The sequence below is a fragment of the Eretmochelys imbricata genome, chromosome 3, assembly GCF_965152235.1.
Source record: "Eretmochelys imbricata isolate rEreImb1 chromosome 3, rEreImb1.hap1, whole genome shotgun sequence".
Classification (NCBI taxonomy): Eukaryota; Metazoa; Chordata; order Testudines; family Cheloniidae; genus Eretmochelys; species Eretmochelys imbricata.
Window position 1 is genome coordinate 38,294,708 of NC_135574.1, and position 23,041 is coordinate 38,317,748.

General features: G+C 40.1%; 1 pseudogene; it reads left to right on the forward strand.

The window, feature by feature from the left end:
• The first annotated feature begins 3,169 nt into the window (after nucleotides 1–3,169).
• Nucleotides 3,170–22,772, forward strand: LOC144261902 (V-set domain-containing T-cell activation inhibitor 1-like; annotated as a pseudogene).
• Nucleotides 22,773–23,041: the final 269 nt, after the last annotated feature.

Here is a 23,041-nt window from a genome sequence, read left to right on the forward strand (position 1 = left end):
AAAAGTTTTTTCCTAATATCCAACCTAAACCTCCCCCACTGCAACTTGAGACCATTACTCCTTGTCCTGTCCTCTTCTACCACTGAGAATAGTCTAGAACCATCCTCTCTGGAACCACCTCTCAGGTAGTTGAAAGCAGCTATCAAATCCCCCCTCATTCTTCTCTTCTGCAGATTAAACAATCCCAGTTCCCTCAGCCTCTCCTCATAAGTCATGTGTTCCAGACCCCTAATCATTTTTGTTGCCCTTCGCTGGACTCTCCAATTTATCCACATCCTTCTTGTAGTGTGGGGCCCAAAACTGGACACAGTACTCCAGATGAGGCCTCACCAATGTCGAATAGAGGGGGACGATCACGTCCCTTGATCTGCTCACTATGCCCCTACTTATACATCCCAAAATGCCATTGGCCTTCTTGGCAACAAGGGCACACTGCTGACTCATATCCAGCTTCTCGTCCACTGTCACCCCTAGGTCCTTTTCTGCAGAACTGCTGCCTAGCCATTCGGTCCCTAGTCTGTAGCTGTGCATTGGGTTCTTCCATCCTAAGTGCAGGACCCTGCACTTATCCTTATTGAACCTCATCAGATTTCTTTTGGCCCAATCCTCCAATTTGTCTAGGTCCCTATGTATCCTATCCCTGCCCTCCAGCATATCTACCACTCCTCCCAGTTTAGTATCATCTGCAAATTTGCTGAGAGTGCAATCCACACCATCCTCCAGATCATTTATGAAGATATTGAACAAAACCGGCCCCAGGACCGACCCCTGGGGCACTCCACTTGACACCGGCTGCCAACTAGACATGGAGCCATTGATCACTACCCGTTGAGCCCGACAATCTAGCCAACTTTCTACCCACCTTATAGTGCATTCATCCAGCCCATACTTCTTTAACTTGCTGACAAGAATACTGTGGGAGACCGTGTCAAAAGCTTTGCTAAAATCAAGAAACAATACATCCACTGCTTTCCCTTCATCCACAGAACCAGTAATCTCATCATAGAAGGCGATTAGATTAGTCAGGCATGACCTTCCCTTGGTGAATCCAGGCTGACTGTTCCTGATCACTTTCCTCTCATCTAAGTGCTTCAGGATTGATTCTTTGAGGACCTGCTCCATGATTTTTCCGGGGACTGAGGTGAGGCTGACTGGCCTGTATTTCCCAGGATCCTCCTTCTTCCCTTTTTTAAAGATTGGCACTACATTAGCCTTTTTCCAGTCATCTGGGACTTCCCCGGTTTGCCACGAGTTTTCAAAGATAATGGCCAATGGCTCTGCAATCACAGCCGCCAATTCCTTTAGCACTCTCGGATGCAACTCGTCCGGCCCCATGGACTTGTGCACGTCCAGCTTTTCTAAATAGTCCCTAACCACCTCTTTATCCACAGAGGGCTGGCCATCTATTCCCCATGTTGTGATGCCCAGCGCAGCAGTCTGGGAGCTGACCTTGTTAGTGAAGACAGAGGCAAAAAAAGATAACTTGCTGTTTGTCCTGCTTTCTTAGTATGAGGCAGGAACCCTCCCCTTTTGGGCTCTCCTGCTCGTGCTTCCTCCCAGTATCCCACGTCCCCACTTACCTCAGGGGTTTGGTCTCCTTCCCCGGTGAGCCTAGTTTAAAGCCCTCCTCACTAGGCCAGCCAGCCTGCTTGCGAAGATGCTCTTCCCTCTCTTCATTAGGTGGAGCCCGTCTTTGCCTAGCACTCCTGCTTCTTGGAACACCATCCCATGGTCAAAGAATCCAAAGCCGTCTCTCCGACACCACCTGAATAGGATAATATTTAGCACGTACATGGATAGAACTTTGTGTGTCTGAAGCACTAGATAATATATCATGGACTTAACAGTTAATCAAAAGTATATACTTTTGTTTGCAAAATATAACAAACACAAAACAAAAACTCCTACTCATCATTAATGTATTTATGAATTTTCATCACCTCACCTCAACATCACTAACATGAAGGATTCTGACACTTGATCTTGTTTAAAATGATCAACCTGATTCCCGTATTCTGACACCTTGTTGGAAAATTTTAAGAATAAGACACTGGCTACTGTCAAGGATATCTTTGGAACAACAAAGAAAAAACAACTTGACTGGTTCGCAGTGTCTGAACATGTGCTGCTCCCACTTACAGAAAAGAAAAAAAGAAGCTTGCCTAAATTTACTTCAACAACCAACTAAGTCGAGAACTCTCAAGTTTAAAGAGGCTAAGGCTGCAGTTCAGAAAGCCACCAAACAATGTGCCCAGAAGTACAGGCAAGACCTGTGGAAAAAAATTCAGACCTGCTTTGAAAGAGGGGACCTTCATGATACCTATAATGGAATTAAAGAGGCACCTGGTCCACCTTGTAGAAAGACTGCAAACCTGAAAGTGAAAGATGGTACCACATTGACTGACAGACAACAAGAAGAACTTGACTGATGGACTGATCATTACAAAGAATGCCATTATCTTTTATATTGAATTAGCTTGCATCCCCCTGCTCCTAGTGATGCAGGAACTGGACCAAATACCAACTCCTGAAGATGTAGAGAAGGCTATCAAAAGGTTTGAACCTGGGAAAGCAGTGGACAATGATCAGATATCTCCAGAGCTCCTAAAGACAGAGGGGAGAAAGCCTGTGAGTGATATCTATGCACTTCTCTGCGCCTGTTGGGAAGAAAGCCATATACCCCAGGATCTGAAAGAAGCAAAGATAATTACTCTCTATAAAAATAAAGGTGACAGAGCAGATTGCAACAACTATTGAGGGATATCTTTGCTAAGCTTGGTCGGCAAAGTGCTTGCAAGGGTCCTGTTGAAAAGATTTCAAGTCCTTGCTGAGAGTCTATCCTGAGAGCCAGTGTGGATTCAGAGCTGGGCACTCCATGCTTAGCCCAACAGCTGGGCACTCCACAACAAATCTTTTATTGTTAGTGCAATTTAAACAGGGTGGGTAGTGATCACTTCTCAGAGACTCGTAGGCTGCTATATGGTGCACTACTATTATACATCCTTCACATTGCACTTGTTTTAAGAAAAAAGCTGCGAACAAGAGACACCTCTGCGTGAAGCATTCATTGACCTACAAAAGGCCTAGTAGGGATGACATCTATAAGATCCTGTTGCAAATTGGCTGTCCACAAAAGGTGCTCTCCCTATTCAAGGAGTTCTAAGAGGGAATGAAGGGAACCATCCAGTATGAAAATGAAACATCATCTGAATTTAGTATTGATACTGATATGAAGCAAGACTGCATTTTAGTTCCCATTGGCTTTGTCATCTTTTCTATTCTTCTTAAGTACGCCTTTGGAAATGATCAGTCTGGCATACTAATTGATTTGAGGATGGATGGAAGCAAAAGGTATGACACCCAGCTTACTATTTGGGATCTGTTTTTTGCAGATGACACTGCATTCATCTCTAATTCACCTGATGAACTGCAGGTCATGATGAACACATTTTCTGATGCATGCACAAAGTTTAGCATGATAATCAGTATCAAGAAAACAGTTCTCATGTCACAATGTACTAACAGACCACCTAAAAGCTATGTCAGTAATGAAGCTCTGGACAATGTGAATCACTTCTTCTATCTCGGCTCAATTGTTACCAGCTCACTTAACTTAGATAGGGAACTTGATGCTAGAATCGGCAAAGCTTCTGTTACCTTTGGCAAATTTACCTTACATGTTTGGAATAACAAGTTGCTAACTCTGAATACAAAGGTGTCTGTTTATCAGGCTTGTGTCCTTAGTACCCTCCTTTATGGTTGTGAAAGCTGGTTGACTTATTCCAAGCAGGAGCAGAGATTGAACTGTTTCCACCTCTGCTGTCACAAAAATCCTTGGAGTTACTTGGGACCAATGGATCACCAATAATGAGATCCTTGAGCGAACCAACCTACGCAGAGTATGCTGGACACTCACAGGCTTCGCTGGTTGGGACACATGGAGCACATGCCTCAAGATTGTCTACTGAAGACTGTGCTCTGTGGCCAATTTAAGAACTGCCCGCAACACAGAGGCCAAAGCTCCGATACAGCAACAAGGTCAAGCAAGGCCTCAAGAAATTCAGCATTACCACTGACAACTGGGAAAATCCTGCCCACAACCCGTCAGTATAGAGAAGCTTAGTTAAGAATGGTATGGTCATCATGGAGAGCCATTAGAGAGCTCAGGCTGAGGCCCACAGGCGAGCCAGGAAGTAGAGTGTGCTTTAACTACCATCTGGGAAGTGGGCCGGTAGCCACTGTGGGAAGGTTTGCCACTAACGCATCGGGCTCTTTTCCCATGCCATTGCTAAACACCATTGATGGACTGACTTTGTCACATCTCCTTTCATCTGTCAAGATGTTGGATCGTAATATGAATTCTAATTACCATATTTTGGTGATAATAATTGCAGTGGTGTATGATACTCCCAGAACTCAAAAGCTCAACACATTTGTGACTGGACAGTACCCAGACTGGAGACCTCAAATCAAAACTCAGGTGCTACGTGAAGTGCTGTTGAGCCATTAAGTGACATTCTTCCTTCTTTGCTAGGCACACAGCATGGTGCTATGAACTACTGTATTAGAAAAAGAGGTCAACTTTAGGTGAGATGTAAAAGTAAGGCAGTGGCCACTTGCAGTCATTAATAATCAGATGGTAGTTTTCCCAATACATGGGTATTAACCAAGTATGGTATGGATTAAAATCCAGTTAAAATACTTATGGTCTACTTACCCAAATGTAATACAGATATTAACTGATAGTACTTCTGCTCCTAGTCATTGTTATATAATGGTGCCTTTGACGTGGTTCATTAATACACTGGGTGAAATTCTGACTGAATTGAAATCAACGGGAGTTTTGGCACTGATGTCATTGAAGCCAGGATTTCCCCCATTGTGTTTAACAAACGTTGGGATCCTTTTGCATGAAAGACACTTTGTTAGGTGATTATTGTTTATAAACTAACATATGTAGACTGCAACAAACATGAATTCTTTTATTCCAGGTCCATAAATAATGAGATACCACACTCATTGAACAATTCATGTAAAAGAAAAGAAAAGAAAAGAAAAGAAAAGAAAAGAAAAGAAAAGAAAAGAAAGAAAGTCCCCACCTCACTCTCCCCCTGCCCCCAAATGGTTTGGGTTGATCCAAATGTTCTGTTTTAGTAAAACTGAAATGTCTCGCTCCAGCTTCATTTTTAAATTATTTGTTTTATAAGATAAAAATTTAAAAATATAACAAAAAAGTCATTTTTAAATAGTACTTCAAAATGTTCCATTCCAAAAACATCAGAATATAGTTGACAAATTCACATTTTGGATGGAAAAATTCCAACCAGCTCTAATAAACTGTGAAATTCAGTCCCACAGAACGGTGTTGAAGCTAAAAGCTTATCGAGACTCCAAATGGGACGGGAGACTTATATGGGTAACAAGAATATCTAGAAAAATACTTAATGCTCACATACATTTTGGAAGATATAGTAAACCTCATGCTTCAAGTGTTAGGCCATTCTCTAACTATTAGAGATCAGGATGAGACCTAACCTAGGAGACAGGATATTGCACATCTGACTTGTGTGAGATTTATTCTACCTTCCTCGGAGTCATTTGCTACTGACCTCTGTCAGAGACAGGCTACAGGAGCAGATGGGGAACAGGTATAAGCTAGGATGGTTATTCCTATTCATGAAATCATCCTATAAAATTCGAATTTAGATACAAAACTTGATATAATACCAGTTAAGCAATAACACCTTGGTATTTACTCTACAGATGCATATGGAAATGCTATATATTTTTCTGTTTTTTTCTTAGACTTAGTATTCATGGAAGTGGGAGACTAATTACTTGAATAAGGAATGCACCATGCAAGCATCCAAAACACTTTATTCTTGACAAGCATAACAGGACTGTTATAGTCCCATGACTTCTTCAAGCAGAGACTAGAAAATGTGCAGATTGGTACAATGTGTGTAATGGATACATTGAATTACTACATTAGGATAAGCTCATGGTACAAGACACATTTTCTCTTGTGATCTAAGCAAGATATAAATATATATCACAGTTAGTGTCTGATCCTACAATGTTCAAGTCAATGGACCCTAAGCACACTAACTCACTGAGCCACCTGGATTTCACATGAGAGGGTCAAATCATACCATATTTTGAAAAAGGCAACTCAACCTATTTATCTCAACAAGAACCCTGTTGCCTTGGCTCCCTCACAATGTGATCCTTGCTTCCAAAGAACATTTTAAATATTTTAAGACGATGATGCAGCAGTTCATGTAACTCTTCCTCTCATTATTTTCTGCATTGATTTGGAGTTTATGGGCTAGATTTTCAACTTAATTTTAATGCACACTGTCGTATGCTACCCTGCAGATAATGTCATGGGATTGCCATGATAATTGTACTGCAGAGATCAAGAGGAGAGGTGAAAAGGAAGATACAGACATGGATTTATTATTTTTATTAGAGAATAAATAATTTACAAAATGCCTAAATTGCTTTTTTTCAAAATATTTATGATTTGACCATTTAAACTGAAATACTGGGGTGTGTCAGGGATACCTTATGATTACCTCACATCATGTTTCTTAACAGTATTGTCCTGATATGCCACAAAGTGACTCTCAGGCAGTGTCAACACATTGAGAGCTTGTGTCCCAACGGTGATGACGTTTGGCAACAAGATGAGATAAACTTCAGGGAACTAGAGTAATTCCCTGGTAACTTACAACATTCAGTATACACAGATGATCTTAATGACTCATTTAGCTATAGAGTAAGTAACAGAATGAGCTAATGGTGTGGCAGCAAACAACAGGTAGTATTTGCGTTATGTAATATATTTTGTTCTAGGTACTGGGTAATCATTTTCTTGTTCTTGAGTTCTTTTATTAGAGTGATACTCCACTTTTTCTTCATATCTGGTATAATGAGAAGATTCCAGAAGACTTGAGAAATGCAAACATTGTTACAATCTTTAAGAAAGGAGATAAGTAGGAGTGTGGAAACTATCAAGGTATTGCCTTGCTATCTACAGCAGAGAAAATTCTTGCCTGTATCCTTTGAAACCGTTGCTGAGGAAATATTGTCAGAATCTCAGAGTGGTTTCAGACCATCCCATGGGACAACCGACATGATCTTTGTTGCCTGCCAAAACCAGGAAAAGTCATGGGAGCAAAATCAGGACCTGTACATGGCTTTCATCGATTTGACAAAGGCCTTTGACTCTGTTAATCGTGAAGCCCTGTGGAAGGTGCTGGCCAGATCTGGCTGCCTTCCAAAATTTATTAAGGTCCTAAGGCTTCTCCATGATCAGATGACTGCCATGGTTCTCTGATATGGCCTTGAGACAGAATCCTTTGCCATCAAAACTGGGGTTGAGCAAGGATGAACTATTGCCCCAACCCTATTTTCCATCTGTTTAGCAGTCATTCTGGTCCTCGTTAAAGATCACATCCCCAATATAGAATGGATGGGCAGCTCTTTAATTTTCTACGTCTTCACTCAAAATCTAAAGTCTTCAGGGTGTCCATTACTGGTCTTCAGTATGCTGATGATTGTGTCATCCTCATGCACACTGAGAATGACCTTCAGTCCATACTGTATTTTCCTGCACAAGCTTACCGAAGCCTAGGACTCTCACTCAATACTGAGAAGACTAAAGTGTTCTATCAACCTGCTTTAGGCCTTGCACATTACCCACCACAAATCACCACTGAGGATCAGACTTTGGAGACAGTTGAGCACTTTTGCTACCTGGTAGCCAACTTTCTCAAAATGCAAAAATTGACAGTGAGATCCAGCACAGGATCCAGTGTGCAAGTGCTTCCTTTGGGAAATTACTCAGATGCATTTTCACGGACCGTGACCTACAGCAAGACACCAAAATCCAGGTTTATAAGAAATTGGTGTTCCTACACTCCTGTGTATGCAAAACCTGGGTGACCTGTTGACAGCACCTCAAGAGTTTGGATAGGTATCATCAACAATGCCTCCCTAAGATCCTTCAGCTCAAGTGGCAAAATCGCTGCACTAATGCAAGCATCCTCATTGAAGCCAATGTCCCCAGCATTGAAGCAATGATCCTCATGCACCAACTTCGCTGGGCTGGACATTGTGTGTGGATGCCAGACTCTCACCTCCCAAAACAAGTCCTCTACTCTCAGCTCACCAATGGTCAGAGATCCTGTGGTGGTCAGAGAAAATGCTACAAAGACACACTGAAAGCATATCATAAGAAAACTGATGTGGATATCACAAGCTCAGAGGAACAAGCTTGTTCCCAATAGCGCCATATCCCAATAGCGCCATATCCTCCATCAGGCAGTGGCCCGCTTCGAGGAGAAGCACCTTTCCCTCAAAGCTGAAAAGAAGCCACAAAATGTCTGTACCTACTGCGGGCGGATTTTCGGGTCCAGGATCGAACTCCTGAGTCATCTCAGGACCTGTATGTAAATCCATGGTAGAGATCATCCTCGAATTTAAGGATCACCAATTAATCAATCATTAATTCCACTTGCTTTCAAATTACAATTGTTATGGAATAACCTCATTGATACTCCAGGATACCTTACATTGATGTCTGAATTATCCATATACATCTCTTGAATCCTAGTAGGGTGGATTCTACTATTACTTCCACAGGAAGAGGATTACCACTATTAAATATCCTATGACAGAAAAAAATCTTTCATGTATTTAAACTTCAATTAATAAATGGGCATGTATTTCCAGGATATTTCCATGTCTTTTATCTATTCCACTTAATTGATAAAGATTTAATGTTTTTTTTTCCTGTGGACTTTCCCTGGAATCTGTATATCTCTAATTAGGGCTTGTGTCCAAAATTGTATGCAGTATCCTAGGTGCGGCCTCATAGTGACTTGTTTAACTGTAGAAACCAGTACAATGTGTTCCTATTTCTATTAGTGGTAACATGAATCTTCTCAGCTGAACCTATCAGCAATGGTATCACATACCAGCTGTAAGATGGAATAAGAAATGGACTGAGACCATCAATTCATGCAATAAAAAACAGTCCTGAGATGGTAAAAAATCTGTTCAGTGCTGACCTACTGCAATATGAAGCAGTATCCCAGAGTTGAAAGTCTCTTGCTTTCTATTATAAATCCCCTGATACATTCTGTTACCTAGTGTTGTTTTGACAGATAAATGTGTTTGATGAATTCCATTTTTAGTCACAAAAGCGTCACAGCAGTGAACAAAAATGGAATTAGTGTGGGATTTTATAACACTGTTAAGAAAGGAAAAAAATTAAAGAGAGTCACATACTTCTAAAAATATTCAAAAGGGTTTAACGCATAAACAAAACAAAAACAAAAACATGGCCAATGAAAACGTTATTGGCACCATGTTTTCATTGCCTTATGAGTATTCTTCAGCTCAAAACAGCATAGTTTGATTGACAATAAAAGAAGGATTAAAAGAAAATATCTGAGACCTTATGGGATAACCATATAATTTAAAAGAAATCAGAGAGGCAGGAACATTTCACAAAGCGTAAAGCATGAAACCTAAGAAACCCAAAGACGAGAAATAAAGGCGAAAAATCTTTTAAAAGGGTATTCCAGCACCGGAAACATCAAAATACCACTTCTTTGCACCTTGTCAGGAAATGCTTGATTGAGTTTTACACAATGGGCACCTAGGAATTTGTTTCCTGCAGAATAATGCTTTGAGCAGTATGTATTAGAAAAACCCTTTCAACATTACATATCACAGCATTAACTTTGTAATTGACATCCGTCTTCACTGTGAATATGTGGAGTGGAAAAAATTCCTTGCAAATCTTTTCTAATTTCACATGCTCTCATAACCTATTTTCCATTTCTTCTGATTTGGGGTTTGTTTGTAGCTTTTTGTTAAACCATCCAATCAAAAAAATTGTTACTAAATAATTGTAATGAAGATATGAGATGAAAATACTTATTTCCATTTCATGTCTCAGTGGTCCATGCTATAACTTCCATCTCCAGATAGAGGCTTTTGTGCAGGTTTTGTCTGTACTTGTTTGATATGACCCCTTATAAATATAGCACTGATTGTTCTTACCTTATTAGAATAGTTAATCTATCTTTCAAGATTTTGAGGATGATGTGGACCAGCCAGAGCTAGGGTCTGATCCAAAGCCCATGTAAGTTAACAAAAGTAATCCTATTCACTTCAGCAGACTTTGGATCAAGCACACCCATTATCCCAACTCATCCCTTTGGCTTCATTAGTAATGAAAAAGAAATCAATAATTTATGATAAACTTCAGCCTGAGATTATGCTTATGTCCCCAAGCACTTTCTCTCAACTCCCTAAGTCTCTCTGTTCTGAAAAGGCTCTCACTCCTTTTATATCTTGAGTGCAATTAACTGACTCCACCTGCCAGCAGTCACAGAATCATAGAATCATAGGACTGGAAGGGACCTCAGAAGGTCATGTAATCCAGTCCCCTGCACTCATGGCAGGACTAAGTATTATGTAGCCCAGAGGTTCTCAAAGCTGGTCCGCCGCTTGTTCAGGGAAAACCCCTGGCGGGCCAGGTCGGTTTGTTTACCTGCCGCGTCCGCAGGTTCGGCCGATCGCGGTTCCCACTAGCTGCGGTTTGCCGCTCCAGGCCAATGGAGGCTGCAGAAAGTGGCGCGGGCCGAGGGACGTGCTGGCCGCCCTTCCAGCAGCCCCACTGCCCTGGAGCAGTGAACCGCGGCCAGTGGGAGCTGCGATCGGCCAAACCTGTGGACATGGCAGGTAAACAAACCGGCCTGGCCCGCCAGGGGCTTTTCCTGAACCAGCGGCGGACCAGCTTTGAGAACCACTGTTCTAGACCATTCCTGACAGATGTTTGTCCACAGCCTACTCTTAAAAATCTCTAATGATGGAGATTCCACAACCTCCCTAGTCAATTTATTCCAGCGCTTAACAGCCCTGACAGTTAGGAAGCTTTTCCTAATGTCCAACCTAAACCTCCCTTGCTGCAGTTTAAGCCCTTTGCTTCTGATCCTATCCTCAGAGGTTAAGAAGAACAATTCTTCTCCCTCCTCCTTGTAACAACCTTTTATGTACTCGAAAACTGTTATCATGTCCCCACTCAGTTTTCTCTTTTCCAGACTAAACAAAACCAATTTTTTAAATCTTCCTTCATAGGTCATGTTTTCAAGACCTTTAATCAATTTTGTTGCTCTTCTCTGGACTTTCTCCAATTTGTCCACACCCTTCCTGAAATGTGATGTCCAAAACTGGACACAATACTCCAGCGGAGGCCTAATCAGCACGGAGTAGGGTGGAAGAATTACTTCTCGTGTCTTGCTTACAAGACTCCTGCTAATACATCCCAGAATGATGTTCACTTTCTTTGCAATGGTGTTACACTGTTGACTCATATTTACCTTGTGGTCCACTATGACCCCCAGATCCCTTTCTGCAATACTCCTTCCTAGGCAGTCATTCCCCATTTTGTATATGTGCAACTGATTGTTCCTTCCTAAATGGAGCACTTTGCATTTGTCCTTATTGAATTTCATCCTATTTATGTCAGACCATTTCTCCAGTTTGTCCAGATGAGTTTTAATTTTAATCCTATCCTCCAAAGCATGTACTCTCTATTCCATTATCTAAATCATTGATGAAGGTATTGAACAGAACTGGACCCAGAACTGATTCCTGTGGACCCCACTCGTTATGCCCTTCCAGCTTGACTGTGAACCACTGATAACTACTCTCTGGGAATAGTTTTCCAACCCAGTTTTGCACCCACCTAGAGTAGCTCCATCTAGATTGCATTTCCCTAGTTTGTTTATGAGAAGATCATGTGAGACAGTATCAAAAGCTTTACTAAAGTCAAGATATACCAGATCTACCACTTCCCCCCTATCCACAAGGCTTTTTACCCTGTCAAAGAAAGTATCAGGTTGGTTTGACATGATTTGTTCATAACAAATCCGCACTGACTGTTACTTATCACCTTATTATCTTTTAAATATTTGCAAATTGATTGCTTAATTATTTGCTCCATTATCTTTTCGGGTACAGCAGTTAAGCTGACTGGTCTTTAATACCTCGGGTTGTCCTTATTTCCCTTTTTACAGATTGGCACCATATTTGCCCTTTCCAGTCTTCTGGAATCTCTCCCATCTTCCATGACTTCCATGACTAATCGCTAATGGGTCAGATTTCAGAGTAACAGTCGTGTAAGTCTGTATTCGCAAAAAGAAAAGGAGTACTTGTGGCACCTTAGAGACTAACCAATTTATTTGAGCATAAGCTTTCAGATGGTTCAGATGTCTCCTCAGTCAGCTCCTTGAGTATTCTAGGATGTATTTCATCAGGCCCTGGTGACTTGAAGACATCTAATTTGTCTATGTAATTTTTAACTTGGCCTTTTCCTATTTTAGCCTCTGATCCTAACTCATTTTCACTGGCATTCACTGTGTTAGATGTCCAATCACCACCAATATTCTTGGTGAAAAACAAAACAAAGAAGTCACTAATGCACTTCTGCCATTTCCACATTTTCTGTTATTATTTCCCCCCCTTATTGAGTAACAGGCCTACCCTGTCCTATGTCTTCCTCTTGCTTCTAATGTATCTGTAGAATGTTTTCTTGTTACCATTTATATCTCTAGCTACTTTGATCTCGTTTTGTGCCGTGGCCTTTCTGATTTTGTCCGTAAATACTTGTGTCATTTGTTTATATTAATCCTTTGTAATTTGACCTAGTTTCCACTTTTCGTAGGACTTTTTTTTTTATTTTTAGATCATTGAAGATCTCCTGGTTAAGCCAGGGTGGTCTCTTGCCATACTTCCTATCTTTCCTGTGCAGTGGGATAGTTTGCTCATGTGTTATTAATAATGTCTCTTTGAATAATGTCTCATGAGCCCACTTGTACTGTTTCAGCACGTCTAGTATTACTTTTTCAAATCATTCAATCCTGTACAAGCTCTTAGAGTTAGCCACCTTGCTGCAGTGCTACAAAAATAATGATCACAACAGGTGATGTGTAATGAATCTGATTAATTTAGCAGCATTTCAAAATAAAATTACATTATGTTTTCATTCCATATCAACCCCAGCTGCATTTAGAGGTGTTGCTGTCCATCCTCCCCTTCTTCTCCTTTTGTTCTGTTATTAAAAAAGGAAAAGAAACAGGATTTGCTGGTAGGACTCTGTAATGTCACAAGAGAATTCCCAATGAAGCTAAATTATACAAGCTATATTACAAGTGTTAAAATGAATGTAACTAAAACTTCCCCAAGTGAATAGTTTCCAGATCGATCATTATATTAGATGCAATTTAAAAAAAAAATCCCTTCCTACTTGTCATACAGTACTTATACAGATAAATTATTATTTATCAAATCCCATAAGTCACCCAGGTGAACAGGCAAAAAAAACCCTCACCTCATTTGCAATTATTATTGCAAACAAAAATGCTGGGTTGCACTCCTTATTACCTGTAGAGTCATATTATTAATTATTCATAATTATTTGGATAAGTACCAAATATCTATGATAACTTTGCAAGTTATGAGAGTTATAAAACTGAATTTTATCATGATTAATTATGCATTTGAAAATACATACTGAGGTTTGATTGTTATTTGCTATTCATTATTTTTTCCATTAAAACAATCAGCTAATTCCACAGCCTGCTCCAAAGCCTACTGATGTCCATTGACTTCTATGGATTTTGGATCAGCCCCCCCAGGACTAGAAACAATATGATGTGACTTACATGATCCACCATCAACACAAATGACAAATAGTAAGTAGTCAAAGAGAAACAGGGTTTGGCATTGTGTGATTCTATTAACCAACATGTGGGCTAAATTCATAGGGTATTATTTATACTGAATAGTCTGACCATTCTGGCCCTTCTGTAAGTATACTTAGAATCAAAAAATAAGCCTAAAGGCAAAGCCATCTAGACATTGTAGGAAGACTTCACTAGAGAAGTGGGGTCGAAGGAGGGATCTGAAAGTGAAATTAGTAGACTGGAGGAGAGACTGTCTCAAGCATAGGTGGTGTGGAAGAAGATTCAAAGCCAAAAGTGGGAGAAGGAGACAATGGAGCATTTGTATGAGTATAAGACACCAGAATGGGTGTGGGATGAAATGAGAGCAGAATGCAGCAATTCCAACAATCTAACTGAAGCTCCTTGAAACTAACACACTGCCCTAAACTCACTGTGAGACATTCTGCAAGTCATTTAACCTCTCTGTGCCTCAGTGCTCTCCCTGTAAAATATAGATAAAGACTTCCTTTGTCTTGTTTACTTAGACTATTGGGTAAGGTGTGTATCTTACTATGTATATTTACTGCAACTAGAGAAATGGGGCCCTGATCTCCACTGGGACCTTTAGGTGTTACTGTTAAGTAAATAATCATCACCAGAAAGTTGCTACTGAAGGCACATCTACACTGCACACCACTGGCAGAGGCCTATACGGTGTGAGTAGCTACATGTTGCAGTGAAAAACCATCTGTGTCCACATTGAGATGTGTAGCTACACATGTCAGTGAAAGGCTTTTGCAGGGGCGGGGGGGTGGGGAGGTGAAGGGGAGCCAGCTGGGAAGAGTGGCGGGGAAAGGCGCAAGGAGTTCCCTGTGGTGAGGAAAGGCTCCAGCATCAAGGAGGCAGAAAGATATTACACCGCTAAAAATATCAGTGTAGACAGGGAGACACCGTTTGGGTATGTAGAGACTTGTGATGAGTACATACGTTACAGTTCTGGTATGTCTGTATTCTTCTCGGCTTTGCAGTGCCTCACCATCTACACTGCTATTTATACCCATACTAGGAGGCATACAGTGTATGTACTCTACGTGTTGCCATAATGAGTGTGCACTGTAGACATATCCTCACAGTATTTTGTCTTTGTGTGGACACGTGGATTATTCTGGACTATTTCAACCAGAATGTAATGTATTTCATTGTCAGTGTTCATTAAAATCAATCTTACATCCACATCTCTTACATCCACTGGCTTCCATGCTGGTGAATGAAACAACCACACAATGGTTTTGAATAAGGCACAGATGCCTGTTGACACTTCTTAGTTTCTGTGTGTATGTATGTTCCATCTCAATACAACCTTGAGGCTTGGTGCTGAGATTCAGCTGAGTGAATACAGAGACTCTATCCCAAGTCATAAATCCTGTATGTGGGTTTGAGATAGCAAGGAGTTATCTACCTCACCATTTCAAATAGCCCATCAACAAATAAAATAATTGGGGATAATTGTATCTGAAGACTTCACAAAACTATATACACTAAATCTAACACCTATATGATGCACCGTTAAAAAAAAAATCTCAGATAGGTAAATTCACTTGCTCATGTCCCTTTTGTTACAAGTTTCTCTTCTTAAACTGAATGCCCTTCGGAAACTTTTATATACCCTGAGATTTATCCCTATCTCCTCTAATCAAATCTTGCAAACAATTCATAAAACATTACCTGAATTTATATGCTCCACAAGGTTCATACCCAAAAGATGAATAGAGCAGCTTAATTACATTATAACTGAGCTTCACAATCATTTTCATGCAGATTAGGAGGAAACACTCAGTGGACCCAGCAACTGAAGTACATTGTGCAGAACATATTTCATTATCTACTTAACATATTTTAAATGGACTTTTCCTTTTTGTGATTGGTCATCTAGGAAAACTTAAGTTATTCCCTCAAAATAGGACTAGTCATCTATGTTTACCTCTTGCTGGTTCAGAAGTGCTTTCTCCTGGTCTAGAAAAGAGAGTCAACTTTGATGTTATTGAGCTGTGCAGTTGTTTTTTTTTTAACCACTAGAGATGCTGGCTTCACTACCAAACAGAAACCAATCAGCTTGGAACAATATACTAAACTTCATGGTACAACAGTGTAATGGCTTAAAATGTTGGAATAGACTTTGGGATATCCAATCATGTTCTTGCATATTGTGCAACTTGCACTTGCCCTCTTTTACAATTTTCTTCTGTATATTTGCCATCTTATTGCTGTAAAAATAAATAAATAACACTAATAAAACCCTATAGTCTCTTGTATTAAAAGTTTATTATTTAAAAGGATGTTGATGTACATGTGGAATTTCATACTGTCTAGTGCTTTTTCGATTAAGCATATAAGTGACACTAAAAAAATCAGACAGTTCAGAAAGTAAAAACATGAAACTTCCTGTCAACACCCCTGCCCATTTCCTCTCTGGGTTACTTGGCTGCAGGCAACACTCACCTGTGTGCCTGGGAGCCTGATATTTTTGACATTAAAGGAGATCCTGAGTATCCCAGTGATGATTTTGGTAAGTGGGAATCCTTTATGCAGCCCTCTGCTGCAGTCCCTTTTCTCCTAAAGGATTTTAAGATTGCCTGTGCCTCCACCTGGCTGGCCCCTGTATTTGGGGACCTCCAGGAATAAACCTATTCTAATAATAATAATAATAATCTGTGGCGTGGATCTAACCAAAAATAGCAATTATAAATAATATACACCCCATACTCTTAAATTAGAGCTAACACACCTTTACATTCCAATTTAAAGAAACAGGGTATAACAGACTAAGATTAAATGTCACCACTAATTTAAATCCACAGGGGGCAGTTGGATAAAATCAATTAACAAATATAGTATACAGTAATAAATGAAACTTACCTAACTGGAATTTACACTGCCAACATTTACCCCACCCTGGATTTCAGAGTCCTAGACGCTTGCGTGGGCGCGCTGGAAGATCTGCAGCTGGAAGCAGCACTCTGTTGGTTCTGTGTATCAGTCCAGCCAAGGCAACAAGCTGCACAACCCCTCTGATGTTTGGATCTGGCCCCACGAAATGTCAGCAGCTCTGGGTCCTGGTTCGATGGGAAAATCACTCTGCCTCTCCTCAGACTCAGTCTCTCTGCTGTGCCCCTTCCCTTGCAAGTACTTTCCCAAACAAGAGTGGGGGTTACTCACAGTTCCTTCACTGTAGGCCCACCTCAGTCAGCTCTAGGCACAGCAACTGTCTCTTCCCTGGCTCCAGTGAAGCTACTAACTGCCTCTGAAACACTCTGCTCGATCAAAGCTCTCAGCAGCAGCTTCTGGCGTCCTAGCAGCAGCTCCTGTTACGGACAAAAAGAAAAGGAGGACTTGTGGCACCTTAGAGACTAACAAATTTATTTGAGCATAAGCTTTCGTGAGCTACAGTTCACTTCAAAGTGAGCTGTAGCTCACAAAAGCTTATGCTCAAATAAATTTGTTAGTCTCTAAGGTGCTACAAGTCCTCCTTTTCTTTTTGCGAATACGGACCAACATGGCTGTTACTCTGAAACCTATTATGGACAGAGCTCCACAGCAGCAATCTCATGCCTCTCCCAAAATGGAGTCAACCACCTCTTCTCCCTGAACGCCCTGGAAGAAGTCTCTCACTATTTCTTCAAGGCATCATGGGAGTTGTGGTCTTTAAGGCTAGATTGAAGCACAAAGGATCTTCCCAAAGGGAACACTAACAATAAATTTCAGAGGCCCTTCTAGTAAAGGGGGCCTACACTTTCTTTTGTTGCTAAATGACAGAATATATTTAGAAACTTCTACACTGTAACTCATTACTTGCCACCTTCAGATATATGGTCATCTTTGCGAACACAGCAAGCTAAAACTTTTTTTTTCACTTTCTTAGAGATCCTGTTTCTAAGAATCACAAGGTTTTGTTTGGGATCTCTTTGTGTGTGCCCTCTTGGTTAGAGAGAGGGATGGGAGCAGGAAAAATCATCTCCTAAAAAGATCCTGAAATGATACATCTAAAATTACAGAAATTGTAAGTAATAGCAAGGAAATGCATTAGAATATCTTTTGTTTTAGCTTGTGAATTTTCCCTATGCTAAGAGGTAATTTTATTCCTGTTTTGTAACTAGGAAGCAAAGTCAGAAGGGAATCCTGGATTTTAAATCTTTTTATTTACCCTCTAAAGTTATCTACCATCCTGATTTTGCAGGTTTGAATCTTTTACTTTTTTTTTTTTTAAATACATTTTTTCTTTTAAGAACCTAATTAATTTTCAGTGCCCTAAAAACCAGGGATTTTTGTCTGTGCTCACTTTGTTATCCTATTGTATCTGAAGACTTCACAAAACTATATACACTAAATCTAACACCTATATGGTGCACCGTTAAAAAAAATCTCAGATAGGTAGGTTCACTTGCTCATGTCCCTTTTAACCTATTGTTTGGTATATTATTCTCAAACCTCCCCAGGAAAGGGGGGTGAAGAGGTTTGGGGGGATATTTTTGGGGGGATAGGGCTCCAAGTGCCCCCCCCCCCGAATGTTTGTTTAAATCAGTTGGTGGTGGCAGCAATACCATCCAAGGACAAGGAAAGGAATTTGTGCCTTGGAGAAATTTTTAACCTAAGATGGTGGAATATAAGTTTAGGGGGTCTTTCATGCAGGCCCCCACATCTGTACCCCAGGGTTCAGAGTGGGGAGGGAACCCTGACAGTTGCTCATTTCCATTACCTCAGTTAAGGTCTTGCCAAATTGTTTCTATCTGTAGTTATGGACTATTTGTAGTGTATGTAAAAATAAAAACTTAGGAACCTAAAAGAAGATTAAGGGGTCTGACTTTAGCCTCTGTTTTTTAAAAAAATCTTGACCTTAGGGGGTTCATAACCCATGCATAGCTATAGCAAGAAAATCGTTTTTTACCTATTCAAACATCTATATATAAAAATGCATCAAAACAATCAAAGGGCAGGTGCAATGAAGCATAAAGTACACTTACTACTGATAATGAAAAAGCACTAAACACAGAGTCATGATTTAATATAGGAAGATGATCGATATTTGAAGAAAGGGCCAGACTTTGTAACACAAAAGTAACCATGCTCAAGTCAAGGGAGTTATAGGGCTATAAAACAGATATCAATGAGACTGAAATATGGTCCCCACATTTGTATAGTACAATGAAACTCTTTAAAGTTTACATTCTGGCATCTTTTTCTACCCCTAAGTGACAGTATTTTCACATTTCTTTAACTCGGCAAAAGAACGTGAGAGGAATATTCTTTATCTCCTTGCTGTTTAGTCTTTCACTAGAAACTCTTGCCCTGATGATAAAGCTCATCCTTAAGCTCATTGCGTTCTGGTAAGGAGTTTGACTTACAAGTATATCATATACCCTGACAAGATACGTTACTTATAATAATGCAGAATCCTGACAGATCCATTCCACGTATCTTGCACCTAATCATAATATTTGGACATTTAGCAGGATGTAAAATTAACAGGAGCAAATTCAATAAGCCAGACTGCCACAAATTACTCAAAATCCCATTTGAGATATTAGATTTTTAATAGAATTTTAAAAAGTTAGTGGTTGTGGAGAATGCAATGTATGTAAGATATCTGGGTTTTAGTAAAGCATTTGACACTGTATCTCACAAAACCTAAATTGAAAATTAATTCAAATTGGCTTGGACAGTGATGTTGACACATAGTTTCACTATCAATTAATGATTATGAATCCTTAATGTGCCAAATTGTGAGATGGTATCTAGTGGGGATGCTAAAGGAATACATTAGAGCTTGTTTTATTTAACATCTTCAATAATGATTGGAAAAGGGAGGACATGTCATTCATAATGACATGTCATTCATAAGGCAAGGTCCTCAGCTAGTATAAATCTTCACTGAGCCACTTATATAAGAGGGGCTATGTCTGTCCATTAACAACCAGAAAAGATCATTATGATAATCTAGTCCGACCTCCTGTGTAACACAGGCCATAGAATTTCACCCACAGATTCCTGCATTAAGCTCATAACTTCTGACTGAGCTAGAGAATCTCTTTGGAAAGACACATACGTGATGCTATTCTGGGAGGAAAATAGTAAGGACAGAGAAATCAAACTGAAACTAGAGGAATTACAAATATGGGCAGAAAATAACAAAAAAGATTAAATTTAGAAAAAATGAAAGTTAATATATCAGGAGAAAAACAATCTGAAACAGACATTGACCAATATTTTCAAAACTAGTTGTTTAACATTAGTCTCCTAATTCCATTTAGGAGTTGCCTGATTTTCAGAAGTTCTGAGCACTTCGGTTCCCATTGACTTCATCTAGTTATGTCTCTTTCTGCCTCACCCTTTCTCCTCCCCTTCCCCCAGGAATTAATATCAATGTTCTATTCAAGCAAATGCCCCTTAGTGTCACCAGATAGCAACATTAGCTCCTCTTCTTCATAGCTAGAATAGAAATTGCCATAATTAACTTAACTAAAAGGACAATGTTTCTATCTAGAAGACTTCCTTTTATGATCCCACCCCATATATGTTACTTTTTGGAAAGTGAAGCTATATTATATCTCTTTATATCTCTATTATATCTATATTTGTTTGACCACCAGTTTGGAATGCAGAAATGTGTCACTATTCTAAGAGTTAAAAATCAGATATCTTTTATTTTAAGAACAGATCATTCTGTATAGGTGAGAGGAATAAAGATTGATTATTTTGCTAGACTTATGTATTCATGCTGGTTGGAATGTTGGACTTGCTCTAATGTTTGTGTCTGGCCAGTAAAGGGGTTACATATCACTCATAGCTAACAGAGATTCTTCTTTATTTCAAGCAGAAAAAGCTATTTGCCATGCCACATATGAACAATAATGACCAGGATGCCCATTGTTTAAAGGTTTGTAATTAAGACAAAGTGCATAAAGATATACTGCAATCAGAACTAATAGCAGGATAGACAACATTCCAGAGGACCGTCTCATTCTCTACAATATATAGAGATAGAGTCAGAAATATATATCACCTGGGAAACTATCAAACATATTGTATTATTTAAATTGTACCTACCTGAAACACTGGAAAACCTGGTACAAGAGAGAACAGATTGCATTTTATTTTTCAAGTCTATTTCTAAAATATTATTAATTAATGCACTGAAGGACACCATGAAAAGTCACAGTGTACTCAGGGAAATGCATATCCTTGACATCTTCAATGTCCAACAAAGCTATTTTCTTTAGGGCTTTAGACCGCAGGACAATGAACATATTTCCAGTGATGCTCAAAAACTTAAAGACAGACTTACTTTGAAAATAGAACAGGAATACTTGTGGCAACTTAGAGACTAACAAATTTATTTGAGCATAAGCTTTCATGGGCTACAGCCTACTTCATCAGATGCATAGAATGGAACATATAGTAAGAAGATATATATAGATATATATAGATATAGATATAGATATATATACAGAGAACATGAAAAGGTGGAAGTTGCCACACCAATTCTAAGAGGCTAATTAATTAAGATGAGCTGTTATCAGCGGGAGGGAAAAAAAAATTTGTAGTGATAATCAAGATGGCCCATTTCAGACAGTTGACAAGAAGGTGTGAGGATACTTAACATGGGGAAATAGATTTAATTTACTTATATAAACAAGAAGAAGAATTTTCCACCTTCAGAAAGATTTTCTTACTCTTAAACTGGAAACTCCTATTCTGCTATTGACAGAAAACAGTGGGTTTATATGAAGGCATGCTGCTAAAGGCCAGGCACAACTTTGATACCAGTTGAACCCAGAATGAAGAAATTCTGGGAGGAATATTTCCCAGAGGACCCTGGAAATTGTTGGCTGAGCAGCAGTGTGTGCTGAGAAAGGGAGCAGGGAAATAAAAGAGCTTTCTGCCATGCAGCCAGAGCGCAGTTATGGATGGATCAATACCTGCAGTGGTTCTCCCACAGATTGGAGCTTGGAAAGGGGCCAGGATGTGATAGGGGGCTCAGGGGAGAACCTGGGCATCTCCACAAAAGAAAGGAGACAAAAGTTTAATGGTGACAAGGACCACTTAAGGACCCAGATGAAATATTCAAGGGCAAGACAGTGGTATTTGCAGAGCAGGTGATTGGTGGAAATGCTCCTTAATGCTGAGAGGTGTACAGCTCCCCGATGCTGCCACCTACAGGTGCTCTATCACCACTTCCAAAGGGAATTGAGAAGCAGGGCTGGAATATATGACTGGAGCCTTCAGCTCTCTGGAGGTGCAAATGGATTATAATATCAGTACAAATGTCCTGTGGCGTGAGGCTCCTCAGTGGTTCCCTTAACCTGTTGTGATTTGAACCTACAAAAAATACAAGACAACTTACCTGAGGTCTCCAACATGAGCTTCAAGCTGTACTCTAAGAACAATGAGGGCAGTGTCTGCTTTGCACAATTTTAGAGCTAATGATACCTATACCTGTGCAATCAAAAATAACATTGCTAAAGCTATGGGGACATCAAAGTGACAGTTTCCTGTGGCGGTTCAATGACAAGACAGAAAACAGCTTTTAGCAAGCAAGCGGCTGGTCTGCTAACCAGCTTCTGCCTGTCAGCTTTCCACCTTCCCCTTTATTCTTTCTCTCCCCCCGCGCATTACATTCTCCAACAGATAAAAGGAATACACTGGCTTTGTTTAACATTCTTATTTACCAGTTTCTATCTACCACATTCCTTGCTCTCGGGCCTTGAGCCCAGTCCTGGGAGGCTTCCCACGGTTCATGTCATCTGGGCGAGATTCCAAGATTGATGCCCTTGAAAGGAGCTGTGTGTGCACAGGTCCAGCACAACACTCCGGGTGTGCCCTGAATGTTGCCAAGCACATAAACCTTGTATGAATCCTACAGTTTCCAGCACTGAGAAGATGGTCCACTTGCAGCTATTGAACATGAACATGGCATCAAACTCCTTATTGCCTCTGACCCTTTACTGGATGTTTCTACTTTCAGGTACCTGATGTCTTGTTATGCTTAATCTCCATAAAGAAAAGTGCAGAGGAGTTGGCCCTGGAGGACAAATACCACAGCTGTGGGAAAATTTCAACCCTACTTTCCCTATTGAACTGAGAAGTGTCACTATAGCCATGTACAGGCCTTGGGGTATATACTAGGATTAATATGAAGCTACTGCTGCTGCTTAGTGTGTGCTTTGCTGCTGTTAATGGGTTGGTTTGTTCATAGACATGGATAAGATAAAAAAAATCAGAGATGATGGAATGTTGATTTT